Source organism: Loxodonta africana, chromosome 10 (assembly GCF_030014295.1).
Source record: "Loxodonta africana isolate mLoxAfr1 chromosome 10, mLoxAfr1.hap2, whole genome shotgun sequence".
NCBI lineage: Eukaryota > Metazoa > Chordata > Mammalia > Proboscidea > Elephantidae > Loxodonta > Loxodonta africana.
In genome coordinates, this window is record NC_087351.1 from 110,519,468 (window position 1) to 110,532,831 (window position 13,364).

Here is a 13,364-nt window from a genome sequence, read left to right on the forward strand (position 1 = left end):
CTGTGCTTGGTTCAGGCTAATGAAATACTGATTTCTTCAAATTGAAGAAAAACCATGAATAAACATTAGATGAATTCCATTTGCACACGTTCTAACAGCAAGTCTCATCACATTAAAATGCTGACATATTCAAATGACCTATTTTTTATTAAACCCTCTGTTAAATATGCTTACATACGCATTCCCGTTCCTGAGGGAGACCAACATCACAAGGAAAGAAAAAGGCGAGATGCTTTCATTTCCGTAAAGGACAGTCATTTCAAATTCTTAACAAGTAACTGTTCTGTAAAGTTCTCCTGAAACTTTACAGGGGAATTCTATGCTCTTCTGAAAGTGCTCAGACAAACACCAGTAAAGACCATTACAAGGCAGCAAGCAGTTCCTGTGCTGCTTAACTATTCTGCTATTGTTTTTCTGACATTTAAATGATCCATAAATTTGTTATATTTGGCATAGCACAGAGATGATTTTTGAATTTTCCAGTTCAGGCTGCTGAGTAACATGAGCAACGATCTGCTGAAAAGCTCCCATTCTAGATAAGAAATGCCCTGAATCCTCAATCGCAAAGTCAGCATCTTCAGGTCCCACAGAGAAACTGAGGCCCGGGGAGGCAGTGGTCTGTCCAAGGCTTCTCAGCGCTGCACGTTTAACCACACAACTGGTCACCCTCTTCCCGATCATCCACTTTGGCCGAAACGATGAACACAGAATCCGTAGCAGATGAAGTTTCCAAAGGGGCCCGATACATCCCGATCATTTTACATCAAATGACAGCATTCTGGACCCAGGACATTGCTGTTTTTTCAAACAGAAAGCAAGAGGATGAGAGATCATTAACTTACAGATCAGTGAGGGGAGACCAGCCACTAAATCAGGAAGCCAAAATGCTGTTTGGCCTCTGAAATTCAAGGAGGCAGTCTCTGATTCCGCCAGCACCCAGCTGAGGAAAGTAATCTTGAGTCAACGAGGGCGAAAGAGAGCTGGCCTATTCCAAACAGCAGTATGAGAAAAAGCTTTGATCTCTCCTTCATCCGATCCACAGCATTAGTTTATCACTGGAACTACTAGCCTGACTTCGGTGCTGTTGGTTATTTTTCATATATGCCTTATCTTCCCAACTGATCTAGATGTTTCTAAGGGAACGGCTGTCCTATAGGCCAGCTCAGTAACAGCGACACAAACATTTTTAATAGGTTCTTTCTACCATATTAAAAACACACAAACAGAAACCCGTTTTAGGCACCTGAAATCTGCCGGGCACTGGGATGGCCTAGTAACTTCCTAGCAGTCAGTTTCACATGTGGGCCAATAGCCTGGCACACTCAAGAATGTGAAGAAGCGGGCCTCACCTGACCACCAGGGAGGATAAACTGGCACCATCTTTGAGGAAGGCAGTGCGTCAACAGGCCTCGTGGCCGCCTTTCAACACAAATTCACCTCCTAGGGATTTATCCCCAGAAAATATTTTTAAAGTGGGTAAACTATTTGTAATAGCCGAATATTGGAGCACCCCAAACGTCCTTCTACAGAGGCAGAGAAATAGTGCTCTATGCACAGGATACTACACACGGGAACAGACACGGACGCACAGCTGAGACAATAGAGAAGCCAGACGCCAAAAAATGTATATACTAGGTAATTCTACTGAAGTTCAGAACCAAGGGAAACTAATGTGTGGTGATGGGAGTGAGGATAATGGCCACCCCTGAGGCTGAGGGAGATGGGTCCTAAGGGAGGCTTGCTGGTGGCTGGGAAGGCTCTTTCTCAATCTGGAGCTGATTCTACTCTGGGAAAATGAGGTAAGCTTTACATTTATCACTTCCATGCTTTCCTGTTTGTACCCTATCCTGAAACACAAAAAAGTTTAAATGGGCAAAAACATATGTACAAAGACCATCAACTCAGCTTTGTTGATAACAAAACATTATTTACACCCTATGTGTTTCAAAAAGGCAATGGAATAAATATATCACACAGCCATTTCAAACAAAGATGTTTACCTATTAGCAAAGAAGACTGTTCATGCTATATTATTAAGTGAAAAAAGCAAAAATAAAACACATCATTCTGAGGACAGAATTACAAAGAAATCTTAAAATTGTATTCATGTTGTTTGTAAAAATAGCATATTGTTATTTTGAAAACTATTGTATATTTCGTGGAATGAAGCAAAAAAGATGTGAATGTCATTAGGAACCAAGATCTTCCACATGAAGAGACTGAAATCTTAAACTCTGAATAGGGAATATCAATAGGAAACCATGATGTATTTTTTTCCTTTAAAAAAAGCCTTTTCTAGCCCTGTCCAAGGAAAAGACCAATCGGCAACAGGGACCCCCGGTACCCAGTCTGTGCCTCAAGCACTATTTGCCGTCTGGAGTAGCCAGGACTCCTAGAGAGATCGCTCAGACCAGGTGTGGGACAGGGGTTTCACATTACAGTTGAATCTGGAGTATTTTTTTGACCAGAGAGCAGGGAAGCTATCAAAGGCTACTGAGGTGGGGCTAAAAAGACGGGAGGCAAAGGGGTTACCACTGGCCAAAGGAGGACAATTTAAACACTAAAACAAGATCACAGAATTTTCACGGAATAAAGTAAGAATCTATGTTCACACTAATATTAATAACTGAGGAGAAAGAAAAGCTGTCCCTTGCAGTAGAATGGTGGTGTTTATGTTGTTCCTAGATGTCAGGTCGATTCTGACTCACAGTGGCCCCACGTGACAGTGCAGAACTGCCCCACAAGATGTTCTTGGCTGTAGCTTTTACAGAAGCAGATCCCCACAGGGTGGCTGGATCACCAGGTCTTTTCTCCCACAGAGTGGCTGGCTGGGTTCAAATCACAGAGTGGCTGGCTGGGTTCAAGTCACTAACCTTCCAGTTAGCAGGCGAGGGCTTAACCAGGGACGCCACCAGCATTCCTTTACAATACAATAAAAAAATACAATAACACCTAATAAATGTGGAAAGAACAACGAAGTTTGAAAATCACCATTTTATATCCATCATAATGATATAGTAATAATTGATTTGGCCAAAAAAATCACCAATGGATGCTAAAACTAGTGGGTGAAGGTTTGATGGGAATCGGAATATTTACAACCTCTCAAAGTGTACACGCCCCACAAATCACATATCGATTATAATGTGAAAGACGGACCTTCACAATGGATTAACTTAGCAAACCCAACATGAATCAATGTCAACATCACCAATATCGGGACGAATCAACATCATGCGCCTCTGGTATACTGCCCTGAGAAGGACACGTCGATCCTGCGGTACTCCACTAAAAATGCAGGACACGAATCTAACCATGAAAAAAAAATCAAACAAATCCAAACTGAGAGACAGTCCACAAAGTAACTGGTCCAAACTCTTAAAAAATATCAAATCATAAAAACAAAGCCTAAGGGAGCACATCCAGCCTGAAGGAGACTAAAGAGACTGCAACCAGCTGCAGTGTGCGGACCTGGGCTGGATCCCAAACCTGGGGAAGAGCAACTGCTGAAGGACACTACTAGGACAACTGGTGAGATTTTAACGTGAACTGACTGTGGTTCAGATAAGAGTGATGTATCAATGCTACATTTCCGATTGTCGTAAATCTACCATGATTACATGAGAGAAAGTTCTTGTTCCTGAGTGACAGAAAGTGATGCGTTTACGGATAAATGGGCATGATGTCTGCAAATTACTCCCAAGCAGTGCGTGTGCACGCGTGTGTGAGAAAACGAGGACATGTGAGCACACAGATGATACGGCAAACCGGGCAAACATTAACAACTGGTTGATCGGGAAATGGGTATATGGGAGTTCTTAGTGTATTATTCTTGTAACTTTTCTGTCAGTGCGAAATTACACCAAAATAAAAAAAAATTTTTAAGAGCAACTGAAGAGGCGTAGATTAAATGCAATGCGTAGTCCTTGTTTGGAAACAGATCTGAATAAACTAGTCGTAAGAGGACGCTTACTCGTGGTAGTGGTCACATGAATCTATACATGTGGTAAAACTGCACATACCTCTACACCCACACAAGTGACGGCATGTGAAATCAGTGGGATCTGAGCAAGCTCTGGGGACGCTACCAATGCCAATTTCCCAGCTGACACTGCACGGCAGTGAAGCAAGTGGCCACCACTTGGGGAAACTAGGTGAAGGGTACAGGGAGCCTTCCTGCACTTTTTTTGGGGGGAGGGGGGCAACTTCCATTGAATCTGTAATTATTTCAAGTTAATCAAACAAATAAAAAGACACGTCTAAATCAAGAAACCAATTGTAAAGATTATTTCTAAAACTACAATTTATGAAACTAAACACAGCCTGAGTTCAGATGTTAATTTACGTGTGATAACGTGGATTATTGGAAACCCCGGTGGCGTAGTGGTTAAGTGCCACGGCTGCTAACTAAAGGGTCGGCAGTTCGAATCCGCCAGGCGCTCCTTGGAAGCTCTATGGGGCAGTTCTACTCCGTCCTACAGGGTCGCTATGTGTCGGAATCGACTCAACGGCACTGGGTTTGGTTTTGGTTTGTTTTTTAATGTGGTTATTACCAAAAACAGTCCATGTATCTTACAAAAAATGCAAAGAAAAAGATATAATTTACTTTAAAACAACCTAGTAAGGATAAGATGGAACGAGACTGGCCATGTGGTAACTCCTGAAGCTGCGAGATAGTGAGATGGAAGTTCGTTGTAACACTCTCTCTACTTTTGTGGAAGCTGAAATTGTCCATAATTAAAAAATGTATGATTCTATTTGGACTACACATTTATTCATATATGTATATCATAAAGAAAAAAAGTTTGAAAAGATATTCACCAAAATGTTAAAAGTTGTTATTATTAAAAGAAAGGTTGGTTTTGTTAGCTACCATTGAGCTGATTCCGACTCATGGCGACTTCACATGTGTAGAGCAGAACTGCACTCCATAGGGTTTTCAAGGCTGTGACCTTTCGGAAGCAGACTGCCAAGCCTGTCTTCTGAGGCGCCTCTAGGTGGGTTCAAACCACCAACCTTTTCGGCTAGTAGTCGAGCGCTTAACCATTTGCGCCACCCAGGGACTCCTTAAAAGGGAGGTAACATTAAAAAAAGACTTAATTTTTATTTTTGCCTATCTGAATTTCTAACTTTTCTTCAATAATCATGTATTACTTGTGTAATTTTTTTAGATAGAAAAAAGTAAAATCAAACACTGTCAAAAAAAACTACTTAAAAAATCATACAAGTTGTCTCAAAGATGTCATGGCCTAGTACCGGGTCATAGAAAACTCTCTGCCTGGATGAACAGTAAGGCTCACCATAAAAGGAAGCTTACTGACGCATAAGGTAAACTCACGAGCAGGGATGATGGATCACCAACAGGTGGTGGTATATTTTCCGACCAGCCAAGCCCTAAATTTTATGCCAGCTGAGACCACTTGAGTCTACTGTTCACGCTTCGGTGGCACCAATGATGTCACTGGAGATGAGAGGGGATGGGCAAATTCTTCCAAGAATCCAACCACTCAGGCCAGAGATAAGGAGGCCATGGCTGGGTCTATTGTTCCCCTCTTCAAATAGCGCCAGAGCCTGAGAAGCAGTTCGCTGTGTGCTCCTCATTTGCTACAGTGGTGAATATAGATAACTTTTCCTCTTTGAGATATCCAATCTGTACCAAGTTTACCTTCTTATTTTTCTCTAGCGCAGACCTAAAATATGAATTCACATCTTTCTCACAGGCACAGATATAAGAATTTATCATCAGTTCTATGCTGTTCTAGAGATTCTAGGAAGCACAATCCCAGCTAAAGGGGCTTGCACAATGGAATTATGTTGTTAAGGGTTCTGTAATATTTCAGCATTTAAAGGTTAAATTCTTGAGGCCTGAAATAAAAATATTAGGCTCAATAGAGACAGTATTGTATTTGCAGTCTCAATGAGGGACAGTATAGCATTTTAAATACAGGTTAGCAGGCCAACTCCCTTTAATAATAATGAATAAGAAGCTACCACATGGTAGGCTGAAATCGACCACAATCCACAAGTCGGCCCTTAGCAACACTGTACGTCTGCTGCCGCCACGCTCTCTGCTCCGCGCTCATCGTGCGTTATCTCACATTGCATGCGGCATTAACGACTGGCAGCTACTAGCTTAAAGAGTTAAATACAAAGCTGTTCACAAAGTGGACTAAGGAAGCAACTTGCTGCCCGATGTGAATAATCCCATGATATGCCTACCTATACAAAAGTCTTACGTGAGGGTAAGTAACCGAAGTTTCATACTCATAGAAAGAGAGAAAGATGGAAAATCAGCTGGAGCGGAGCTTTAAGAAAGTCACGTGTGCTCTCAAGATACTGAAATTTAAGAACAAAGAAGAAAATTGCCTAAAATCATACATAGCACTGCTAAACTTGGTGCTCTGGTCCTATTCACTCCAAGTGCACTACACCCAGTGAACGCTAGGAAAAGCACCAGGGGAACCCAAAGAGCCCTCGTTTCTCGGTCTCCTTTCCTTTCACCTGTGGTCGTCTTCCTTCAACATCAGACAGTAACAACTAGCTGTCAGAACCCAAAATTCTATTATTTACAACATACGGTAAAGACACAGGAGACTGCAAAACTCATTAAGCTTAGGACAAACCCAATGACACCCATTTAGTCAGAGCAAAGTTGATGGTGCTGCCAGCCTTCTCCAGGAGACATTTATTTGGCAGGGAGAAGTGAGCTGCTGGTCCACTAGAACTTCAAAGTTCTCAAGCCGCTATGCCCTGAGCAACTAGGGCCAAAGCCCACTCCCATAGCTCTTCCCAAAGCTCCTCACTGCCAGCAGAACACCCTCCCCCCGCAGCCCAGACAACTGCCCACCAGGAAAATTCTAGCCAGCAAGGGTGTATGCAAAGTTTGGTATGCAAATACAAGAGTGGCGGAAACAGGCAGCAGCTTTAAGCTTGCCTGCATAGATATGGAAAGCTAAGGCAGGCAGGCCAGCAGCTGAGCCTGGTGGAACTTAAGGGTTATGACAAAGGTAAGGCTCCCGATGATCACAGCATGCCCCATAAGCTGAAGCTGTGACTACAAACCAAAAGGAATTCTTTACAGCACTACGGGGTGATCACCTGATCTCCCCCGCCCCTTACAGAGTACTGCAACTAGACTTGTCTTTAAATTTTAAGGGACACGCAATAACGCAGTGTGCCCCAATTTTTCTGTTGTCCACACCAAGTCCAAGTGCTTGTGTTATCATCACAAACTTCTCAACTCAAGTCACGTATCTGAAGGTCAGGAAATGAGAAAATAATGCCATACTCAAGGAACTGAAAGGACTGGTGTGGCAGCACATGGACCTAGTTAGGGCTCATCCTGGTCCATGACGAGGCTCGAGAAAGACTCCATGATGCCAGTACACAAGCATGTCCTTCCTGTTCCAAACGCCACTGGCCTTCAATGCAGCATTCACTTCTTCCACCTGACAAACAACTGAATTACTGAATTTTTTAATAGGACCTGAATTATTTCTATGTGTGAAATCGTATCTCCTAACTCGAAAAAACAAAATATTTGATAGTTCACCATTTCAAAAGCATAAAGGGACACGTTAAGAGAAAGCTCTGGGTGCAAAATACACTACACTTTGAGCAGTGGTTAAGGGCCCAGGCGATGGAGCCAGCCGGAGTGGAATCTGGCCCTGCCACTCCTAGCCCTGTAAGCTTGGACAGGTTATTTGCCTTTCCACACCTCTGTGTCCACAAAATAGGAAAACAGGCCTAATGACACAGGTCCTGCCTAATACATTTATGGGTTAAAAGGGTTGTAAGTAAACTTAAAAGAGCTACTTAAGTATTAGCTATTATCATTATTAAGTAAACAACACCCATTTACATTTGTTAAATGCATTCAAAACAAGAAGTCCAGTGAATTTGCATGGAAGCGAGCAACTGATTCCTCACAAGGCATTTCAAAAACAAATTAATTTTTCTATTTAGTTGCCTGTCCAAAAATGTGTGTATAAATGCATGGTGGAGGTAGGGACTGAAAGCGAGGGAGGTCAAAGATGTGAGAAGCAGCCCATCGAGCCACAGTGACAAGCTCTCTCTCCTCTCCACCAGAGATAACACTGTCCCCTGAGTCACAGCAGTGCTCAATCTGCTGATGCTTGTTTATGTCACTTTCACAACACAGCTGGCGCAAAGTTAAGCCAGCAAAATGGCTTCTTCTGGCCCATGAATATTTTATTAGATTCAGTGTGGCAACATTTTTAAAGTTACAAAACAATGTGTAAGTTCAGAGGTCAGAGCTGTACAGTGTATCAATTTACACCTTGATGAAAGTACAAGTTAATTTCTGAGACAACGTTATGAGTAGCCCATATAATGTGATGGTTTATTATGTGGAAATGCCAGAGTTGGAGTATGAGCTCAAAGGCCTCTTTCACCTCCTTAAGTCTCCGGTACACTATCCCATAAAACCCATTTCTGTCGAGTCAGTTCTGACTCATAGTGACCCTAGTAAATGAATACTAAGAAAAGAAAAATAGTCTGTGTTTCTATTTAAAAAAAAGCTAAAAGGTTGCTGGCTTAGAGGATGGAGTTAACTATACAATGGAGGAAATCTAGACACATGGGTATGTCATTTAGATGACGAAATGACAGCCACATGCTCACATTTGTTCTTTGTGAAGAAGGGCTTATATGAAAGGCAGTGTGCCGTACTAGAAAGAACATGGGCTTTGGAGCCTGACAGACCTTGCTGAAATCTGACACTGCCACTCCCTGACTGCCAGCCTTGGCACTTCACTTCATTCCTCAGGGCCTTCACTTCCTCATCTATAAATAAAGGGGGAACACCACTACCTCTTACAAAGTGTTTGGGAGGATTGAACAATGCATGTGAAAGCACCTTGTTCAGTACCTAGCACAGAATAGCGTTCAACAGATGGCAGCTATGTTGATACACAAATTAATCAATGGCTATTAATATATAAACTATAAGCAATAAACTTTTGCTGAGTGTTTAACTGTGAGGAGAACCCTGAATTAGCTCCTACAGACAGCGGGCCTCACACTTAAGCATGCATAAGAATCACCTGGCCGGCTACTTAAAACAGGGATTGCTGAGCTCCACCCCCAGGATTTCTGATTCAGTTGGTCAAGGGCAGGACCTTGGAATCTGCATTTCCAACAAGTTCCCAGGAGGTGCTGGTGCTGCTGGTCAGGGACCACACTTAAGAAAACCACTGCTGTAAGGGAAGAGAGAAGGAGAGGAGCATACACATGACCCACTCGTACAAGGAGCCCACTGAAGCTTTGGAAAACACACAGAACAACTGAACTCCATATACAGAGACCTCAACATCCCTCCACCCCACAGAAGGTGGAAATTCATACTGTAAAAATGGGGATGTCAGGGTCCAGGGATAGCTAGCCCTGAGGTGGCTGGGACAACTACTGAAGTTTTACAAGTTCCTGACAAGATTTTTGTAAATGTAAGAAGTCAAGTATTTAGGCAACGGTACATGCGTCCAGAAAGGTACTGGAAGGCATTTCAGAGAGAACCAAGAATTGTGCTGTTATTGTTAGATGCTGTCGAGTCGGTTCCGACTCACAGCGACCCCATGCACAACAGAACGAAACACCGCCCGGTCCTGCGCCATCCTTACAATCGTTGTTATGCTTGAGCTCATTGTTGCAGCTACCGTGTCAATCCACCCCGCTGAGGGTCTTCCTCTTTTCCGCTGACCCTGTACTCTGCCAAACATGATATTCTTCTCCAGGGACCAATCCCTCCTGACAACATGTCCAAAGTATGTGAGACACAGTCTCCCCATCCTTGCTTCTAAGGAGCATTCTGGTGGTACTTCTTCTAAGACAGATTTGTTTGTTCTTTGGCAGTCCATGGTATATTCAATATTCTTCTCCAACACCACATTTCAAAAGCGTCAACTCTTCTTCAGTCTTCCTTATTCACTGTCCAGCTTTCACATGCATATGATGTGATTGAAAATACCATGGCTTGGGTCAGGAGCACCTTAGTCTTCAAGGTGACATCTTTGCTCTCCAACACTGAAGAGCTCCTTTGCAGATCTGCCCAATGCAATGCGTCTTTTGATTTCTCGACTGCTGCTTCCATGGCTGTTGATTGTGGATTCAAGTAAAATGAAATCCTTGACAACTTCAATCTTTCTCCGTTTATCATGATGTTCCTCATTGGTGAAGTTGTGAGGATTTTTGTTTTCTTTATGTTGAGGTGTAATCCATACTGAAGGCTGTGGCCTTTGATCTTCATTAGTAAGTGCTTCAAGTCCTCTTCACTTTCAGCAAGCAAGGTTGTGTCATCTGCATAACGCAGGTTGTTAATGAGTCTTCCTCCAATCCTGATGCCCCGTTCTTCTTCATATAGTCCAGCTTCTTGGATTATTTGTTCAGCATACAGATTAAATAGTTACGGCGAAAGAATATAACCCTGACGCACACCTTTCCTGACTTTAAACCAATCAGTATCCCCTTCTTCTGTCAAATACATAGCCATTAAAAAAAAAAATTAGTAAGTTTACCTATTAAAAAAAAATTTTTTACCTAGCACAAACTACCATGAGCAAAAGCTCAGGTAACACCTGGCAAACCAAAACAGATTAGCTGCAACTCACATCACAGACCAATGGCTAACTTCTGTAAAAGGGAGCTCCTACCAAGTCAATAAAAATAAACACCAAAATCCTAACAGGAAAATGGGCACAGGATGCAAATAGACAACAGGCAGAAGAAGAAATACAAATGGCTCTTAAATATATGAAAGGATGCTTAATTCATAGTAAAAGAAACACAAAATTGCAGTGTGATACCATTTTTTATCTGTCAAATTGGCAAAGCTCAAATGTGTCGAAGTATAAACTTGCATAAACTGTCTCCACTATGTCAGTCAAAGTTATAAACGCACATGTCCTCTGACCCTGGAATTCCATTCATGGAATTTATTCCTCAGATATGGCAGCAACAAGGCAAAATGATCTATGGACAAAATAACTTACCACACAACACCATCTGTAACAGCTAAAGCCTGGACATAACTTCAATGTCCATCAGAAGGGGGCGGGTTAACAAAATGGTACATTCATGCAATGGAACACTGTGCAGCCATTAAAAAAATGAGAAGCACTGACCAAGAACAATCCCCAAACTGTATTTTATAAAAAACAAAACAGGTGCCAAACAGTGCAGATGTTAAAATTTGTAGTATGTTTATTAAAGGAGGAAGGAATAAATGTATGATTCTGTGTGTCTAGCTGGAGAAGGTCTCTGGAAATACACATAAGAAACTTAACACTGATTACTTCTGAGGAGGCAAACGGGGTGGCTAGGAGGCAGTGTATTAGAGACCGAACCACTGCAAGCTCTCTGAATTTTGAACCATGTAAAAGCAATGCCTGTTTACAAAGTAAAAGATGGCTATGAGAACTCGTAACACTTAAGTGCAGGTTTCCTTACTAAGTAACTGGAGATAAACAATTCAGTTCACTATCCACTCAGCCAATATTTATTGAGTTCCACTATACCCACCAGGCACTGTTTTAGACACTGAAGTTTCCCAGCAATGAAGACAGACAAAGCTCTCCTCTCACAGAGTTTGGGAGGGACATGGGCAGCACACAAGTAATCAAATGAGTATCAGAAAGTAATAAGGACTATGAAGAAAAATCAAGCAGGAAAAAGGAGTCAAGTGGCTGAGGAGAGATGGTGATGGTCGTGGCTTCCTGGGCAGGAGGTGACAGGATCACAGGATTTGGGTCAGGGCAAGCTTGAAGGAGAAGGGAGCCCGCCACGTGGCTCTCTGGGGAAAGGATTCTAGTCAGAGGGAATGGCAGGCACAGTGGCCCCAAGAGTGCAGTGTGCTCCCTGGGCTCCACTTCAAGGAACAAAATGGAGGGAGTAAAGGGGCGGCGGTAGAAATCACTTTGGGTGTGTAGTGGGAGCAGGCACCAACTCACACTTAGAATTTAGCTTTTATTCTAAGCGATGCGGAAAAGCATCAGAAAAGTTTAAAGCAGTGGAGAAACCGGATCTATCAGAACAGGTAGTGAGAGGCAAAGGTGGAAGCAGGGAGCCCAGCTGGAGACCCCATAATGCTGAGTGACTAGGCTGGCAGTGCTGGAGGTGAGAAGTGATTAGACTCTGGATATATTTAAAGGTAGAGTCAACAGGCTTTACGGAAGGACAGAAAGTAAATCCTGAGAAAAAGAAGTCACAGATGACTCCAAAGTATTTAGCTCAAGCAACTTTTTTACACCGATCTTATATATCCCTTTAAAAAAAGAGTCACCTTTTCATATAAAGCGCAACTACGTCAACAAAAAGCAATGCTTGTCTACTAGAATATTAGGGATGATGGATTCATTCTCTAAACAAGCATCTACACTGTGCCAGGCACAATACTAGATTCCAGAGGTCCCAATTATGCTGAAAATACCTAATTGAGCATCAAATAGAATTGGCAGGAAAAACACCAAAAAATCAACAGCTGTGGGATATGGGGTTTTCTTCCTTGAATTTCCAAAAATTTCTACAATAAACATATCCTAGAAAATCTGCTTCCCAATGGTCACAGCCTTCAAAATCCCATGGAGTAGATCTACTCTGCGCACAAGAGGTCTCCAGGAGTCAGGAATCAACTTGATAACAACTAACAATAACACATCATCTTTAAATCCATCGCCGTTGAGTTGATTTTGACTCATAGCGACCCTATAGGACAGAGCAGAACTGCCCGATAGAGTTTCCAAGGAGCGCCTGCTGGATTCGAACCACCGAACTCTTGGTTAGCAGCTGTAGCACTTAATCACTGCGCCACCAGGGTTGCCACATCATCCTCAAGGCGGGAAATCTTTCTTTTTTATTTTTAATGACATCAATTAAGAGAAAATTCCTACATGGCAAACTTACTAGTGATTTGAATGATCAGTAGACTCTGCTCATAAGCAAACCTTTTAAACTGAACAAGTCTCACACGTCTTCCTTACATGCCTCTACGCTGTCAACACTAAGACAGGACGCATGTATGGCGGAGAGGGGAATAAGATAGAGAGATGGAGCACGTGGAACAGCTTGCCTTTCCTCAAATAAATCCTTGTCTCTGCAAACACACATCAAAAAGATCAGACGAGAGGGTCTGTTTCATTTAAAACACTTAACCAAATACCTCCACCACTCATCTCTCCAATTATACTGTGGTGGTTGCACGCTACTGTGTTGCTGGAAACTATGCCACCGGTATTCAGATACCAGCAGGGTCAACCACGGAGCACAGGTTTCAGCTGAGCTTCCAGACTAAGACAGACTAGGAAGAAGGACGCGGCAGTCTACTTCTGAAAAGCATTAGCCAGTGAAAACCT

The 13,364-nt window shown here is 42.6% G+C and overlaps 1 protein-coding gene across 10 annotated transcripts in view; it reads right to left on the minus strand.

Moving 5' to 3' along the window:
• WDR20 (WD repeat domain 20) overlaps positions 1-13,364 on the minus strand; it is an 87,406-nt gene that overhangs the window by 49,327 nt on the left and 24,715 nt on the right. The gene's annotated exons all lie outside the window — the stretch shown is intronic.